Raw genomic sequence first — 6,000 nt, forward strand, 5'->3', positions numbered from 1 at the left:
TTTTGGGGGGGTGCTGGGGGTCGAATCCAGGGCCTTGTGCTTGCAAGGCAAGCACTCTACCAACTGAGCTATCTCCCCAGCCCCTTTCTTTTTTTTTTTTTTTTTAAGTAACATATTAACCCATTTAATCTACACCCCAAATTTATAAGCTAGGTTATTGCTATTATTTTTATTTTGTAGATGGGAAAATGGGCCTAAATAAAATTTAGGAGACTTATTTATTTATTTTTGAACAATGAAAGATCAGAAGTAGAGTTCATGATCGGAATGGTTGCTCTAGTATATCATAAGTATCCAGTCTGCAGCCCGACTTCTCTTTTGTCTTCTTTATGCTCAGTTCTGGCTTTTATATTCAGATGGCCTTATTGTCACAAGATAGCTGCTGGAGCTGCAGGTATCACATCTACATCCCAGGAAAAGAGAAAGAATAGAAACAGAGTACAGAAGATACATGGTAGCTCAGTTACCACTCACCCCTTATATGTAACAAACACCAACAATTCCTGCTTATCCTTAATGGCTAGAACTGAGTCTCAAGACCAAGTTTAATTTTCAAGGAAGGTTAACCACTGTCACCCTCAACAAAATCAGAGTTCTGTTTATAAGGAGGAAGAAAGAAGGGAGGAATATTTTGGATAGACTAAAAGGGTACATTTCATTGCATGCTTATATAATTGACTTATGTAGAAATGGTGATGATGGGTGATAAAAGGTAACATTAAATAAGAACTAACTACATATGAAATACTGTGTTGACTACCTTATCTGCATTATCTCATTATCTTCACTACTATGAGGTAGAAACGATAACTCCATTGTAAAGAAGAAAAGTCTTCAAGACACTATAAAGCTTTCTGATAATATGTAAGGTTCAGGGGGTAAAAGATGAGAGTTCCTGTGTTTTCAAGGTGTGTTTGAACCAGCAAAGAGCATGTTTTTTGTAAACACATTATTTTAGTTAGTTTTATATAGTTCATGTTCACTTGCTGTTTTTTTCCCAGTACTTGAAATTGAACCCAGGTATGCTCTTCCATGGAGGTACAGCCCAGTGCTTTTGATATTTTATTTATCTTGAGACGGGCGCTCACTAAGTTGCTGAGGTTCTTGGTGAGTAGCTGAGACTGGCCTCAAGCCGGCAATCCTCCTGCCTCAGCTTCCTGAGTTGCTGGAATTACAGGCGGAGGCCCCTGTGCTCAGCTCATGCCAATTTTAATATGGCTAGGTTTGTAACAGCTAAACTGCACATGGTGATTAGAATCCAGTCCCAGAGGACGGATTTGGACGCCAAGTACAAAGGATTGTCTTCGTTTACTTAAAGGCATGTGCCGCTGGGCCCGTAGTCAGAGACTGTTGGAAACAAACACAGATAAACAAACACAAACATTCAGGCTTCACTGATGTCCCCCTTCACGGGCAGCACGAGCAGGTAAGGACAAAGTCAAACTCAAGTGCTCCGGCTCCAACACTCTCTGCACCCTCTTCATGCTCAGCTAAGTTCATCGAGAAAGCAGAAAGGGGCTGGGGATATAGCCCAGTTGGCAGAGTGCTTGCCTGGCATGCACAAGGCCCTGGGTTCAATCCCCAGCACTGAAAAAAAAAAAAAAAAAAAAGCAGAAAGAAGAAGAGCCCAGCTCATGTTGCTGCCCCCAACTGCACCACCAGGGCGAAGCCCCTCTTCTGGGCCTGTCCTTTTCCTGCAGTGAGGGGCTGCCCGCCCCCATGTAGGGCCAGCTGCGCCCCCCACCCCGGCACTGTGCCCCTCAAGCTGCTCTTTCTCCTGCATCATCAGTTCCCCGTCTCTTCTGGGTCCTTTCCTTGAGCACAGAAGCACGCAGCCACAGCCCCCCTGAGGGAACGCCAGCTCTGAGGCTGATTTCCAAGCTTGATTCTGACTTGCCCTGAAACGTCTCCCTGGTCTTCCTAAAAAGTGGATCATGGAGCCATGGTTAACCAAGGAGCGCTTGGAGGATGGGTGGGAGCTGGTAAAGAGTGTAAGAACTTCTGTCCTAAAGGGAATTACAGAATCGCCAAGGTATACTGTTTTTTTTTTTTTTTTTTTTTAATTTTATTTTAGTTTTTGGTATGGGGATTGAACTCAGGGGCACTGGGCCACAGAGCTGCATTCCAAGCCCCATTTTGTATTTTGTTTAGAGACAGGGTCTCACTGAGTTGCTTAGCAGCCTCAATTTTGCTGAGGCTGGCTTTGAACTCGGGATCCTCCTGCCTCAGCCTCCGGAGCCACTAGGATCACAGGCGTGTGCCACGTGGCGCCGGGTACTATTCTTTTGAGGCTGCTTATGTAACATGTAACAACTTGTATTGTCCAATAAAAGACCAAGTAAACCGCCCAAGAAGTGGCAGAAAGTAGCTTTGGAGGTCACCCTGATTAGTCATTTTCTAAGCTATTGAACTTCTGGTTTATATAAATTCTTATCAGGAACTGAATATATAAAGCCATTCCTGGGAGGCTCTACCCCCTACCCGTTTGGGATCCCCTGTAGTCCAAGTGGCCACAGATATAGTTCAGTAGCCCCCCTATAGAGGCAAAGAAATTGGATCCCAGAGAAGGGAGGGACACACCCCAGCTATACACCAGTGCATGGGGAGAGTTTGTTCTGGGACAATAGGCACCAGTTGTTGGAACTGCATGTTAATATTGACTGCAGACTATAATTTCTTTGAAGAAAATTTGTGAAGTCTCTTCAACATTTGTGATGAGTTTAGTTAAAATTATATATGTTAACATGAAGTTTATCGAATGATAGTTTGCGTATGACAACATGCACATATTTCAAGCATATCTTTCAATAAGTTTTGAAATTTCTATACCTGGGTAAGAGCTATCATGATCAAAATAAGATTTTTTATTTTTATTTTTCCTGTGCTGGGATTGAGCCTAGGGCCTCGAGCATGCTAGGCAGGCACTCTACCATGGAGTTATACCTTCGGTTCTAAGTTGGACAAACTGGCCTCCAATTTGTGATCCTCCAGCCTCAGTCTCCCCAGCAACTGGGATTACAAAACAGGACCACCAAGCCAACTGCAATGGGGGATATTTCTATCGTCCCAGAAGTTCCTTTGCGTTCTGTCCCAATTTCCCTTCTACCTGTGGCCCTAAGGAACCACAAGTCTGCTTCCATTTATTATGTTTTTATCTTTCCCGACATTTCGTATGCATGGCATTGTACAGTGTTTTTGTTCTTTTGAGTCTTGCTCAGCGTGTGCTTAAGATTCATCCATGGATTTGCACATATCTGTAATTCATTTAATTCATTCCGTGGCCAAGTGGTTGTCACTGTAGAGTGACATGGCTAATTACATGCATCAACGTGGCTGGCCCTGGGTTCTCAGACATTGGGTGAAACATTCTTCTGTGTCTTTGAGGGTGTTTCTGGAGGAGATTAACATTTGAAGCAGTAGACGGAGTGGAGGAGAGTCACCCTCTTTGAATCAGTCAAGACCCTAATAGAACAAAAGAGCTGGATAAGGGGTCTCGCCTCACCTTGACTGTTTGAACTGAGGCATCGTCTTCTGTCCTTAGACTAGAACAACACCATCGCTCCCCTGGGTCTGTCTTCAGATCTTGGGAATTCTCAGTCTCCATACTGCATGAGCCAATTTTCTTATTATAAATCTCTTCCTTTCTCTTTTTTTCTTCTGGTGTTGGGGATTGAACTCAGGACCACTTTACCACTGAACTACATCATCAATCCTAATATTTTATTTCTGATTAAGTTGCTAAGGGTCTCATTAAGTTACTGAGGCTGGCCTCTAACTCATAATCCTCTTGCCTTAGCCTCCCAAGTTTCCTCGAATACAGGTGTGCACCACTGGACCTGTTTTTATAATAAATCTCTTTATGTTTATCTCTAGATAGGTAAACACATCCTGCTGGTTGTGTTTCTCTGGGGGAACCCTGACTGATAACATACGGCTTTGCTCAGGCTTGTTTATCACCTACTGCTGGACATTTGGGTTGTCTGCAATTTGGGGCCATTGTGAATGAAGCTTCTGCATACATTCATGTGGTCTTTTTGTGAATATCTGTCTTCCTTCCTCATGGGTAAATATCTAGGAGTGGAGTTACGTTATATGGTGAGTCCTCTGGGAAGCAGTTACCAGGATGGAACAAGAAATGCAGATTTCCTGAGGTTAATGCCCATGAAATAAAAAGGGGAAAGGGAGCAGGAGAAAGCAGGGCAGGTCTTAGACCAGATGTAACCAGTGAAAGGAGGGGAAGAAGGAAGACTGCAGGCACCTCATGCTTTGGTACAGCTCTGAGGAAGTTCACCAACTCCGAGGGAGCCCCAGCACAGCTCGCCCAGTGAGGATCCTGGGCTGGGCAGGAATGCCAGGCCCAGTACCCCCTTGGCTGGGGTTGCCTGGGAGGAGCACAGCCCCAGTTCAAATGCCAGTGGACCCTGAAGATGCTGCAGCAGTGCCCTTAGCTAACTAGGCACTCCTGGCCGGGCGCTTGTTGAAGGGAGATCTAAGTGCCGGCTGCCCAGAATCCACGCCATGCCCCTGTAGATCTGCTCAGATCCGCTCCTCTTTATGATTGGGAGCAGCCCCTCCATGGATCCCGTGAGTCTCCCCTGGAAGCGGGAAGTCAGTGGGCTGAACTGCAGTCCCCACAGCTGCCCTTGGTCCCTGTCTCCATGACCCTCACTACCTCCTGTCACTCCCGTGGATCTTAATGTCTTACTTGGTAGTGAGGGAGCTCCTGGTCACTATGCCCTTGGAGGTGGTAGAATATGGCACCCCCAAATGTCTCTTTTATTTTGAGCTAAAGGCGCTTGAAAAATGGCAGGTGCAGGTGGGCTCTCTGACCTCCCCTCAAGCCAGAGGGGAAACTCGGGTGTGATAGATGGCTTCCTGCACCCAGAGGAAAGGGGCATTCTTCTCACCGAGCTGGGGTCAAGGGCAGGAGAGATCTGTACTGCGCAGGCGCCTGTTTATTAAAAAAAAAAAAAAGTGTGCTTTTTCCTCTTATTTATCTGTCTCATGTCAATTTGGTTTTTTAGAACCTGCTGGAGACACTGAGAGAGAAGTTCTGCTTGCCTTCTGTCCTCAGGCCAGGGTTTCAGTCCTCATCCGTCTGCTCCACAGTTGGCTAAGAGGGACCATTGGGGTCACCTGGCTCACACACATTCTGCCTCCATTACAGAACAATGACTCCACCTCTTCCTGCGGACGAGGGCCAGCTGTGACCGGTTATGAGGAATCGCAGGGGGCTCGGCCTCGATTTCAGTACCTGAAGGTCAGTTGCAGCTGGATCAGTCTTGGCTCAGTGGGAGTCTAGACCAGGAGCCAGGGAAGCACAGCCAGGCCAGTCTGAAGGCAGCCCACTGTCCTATGGTTTTCATGTTAAGAGCGGGTTTTGCATCTTTGAAGTGGTGGAAACAAATCAAAAGATGAATACTTCTTTATTTGTTGTTGGTTACCTGACTCCCTCTGCTGAATGTAAGTTTCTTTCTCTTCTTTGGTGGTGCTGGGGATGCAAGTCCTCCGTAAAGCAAGTTCAGCAGCAGCAGGGACTTCGTTGATTCATAATGCGACATTCTGGCCCAGCGAACGTATGTGAGAACATTTTTTTTTTTTTTTTTTTTAATCTTGCTATGTTGTCCAGGTTGGTCTCTAACCCCTGGGCTCAAGGACCCTCCTACCTCAGCCTCCTAAGTGAAGGGACTACAGGCACAAATCGTCACACTGGGTATGTCACAATAGTCTGTAGAACCTTCTGCGTGGATGACAGGAGTGTGACGGGGCCAGGCAGGTCTTGAAGACGGTTGGACAGTAAGACAGTTGCCTCAGTAAGTAAGGCACAGAATTCTCTAGGTCGAGGCGTTCCACGCCTGGGTGTGTACCCCGAGGGGTGAAAACGGGTTGAATAAAAACTTGGACATAATGTTTATAACAACACTAAGCACAATGGTCAAAAGGTGAAAACCTGCCAGAGGGCCATCAATTAGTGGATGGTTAAATAAATCACGGTGTCCT

Source organism: Sciurus vulgaris (genome assembly GCF_902686455.1).
Source record: "Sciurus vulgaris genome assembly, chromosome: 1".
NCBI classification, from domain to species: domain Eukaryota; kingdom Metazoa; phylum Chordata; class Mammalia; order Rodentia; family Sciuridae; genus Sciurus; species Sciurus vulgaris.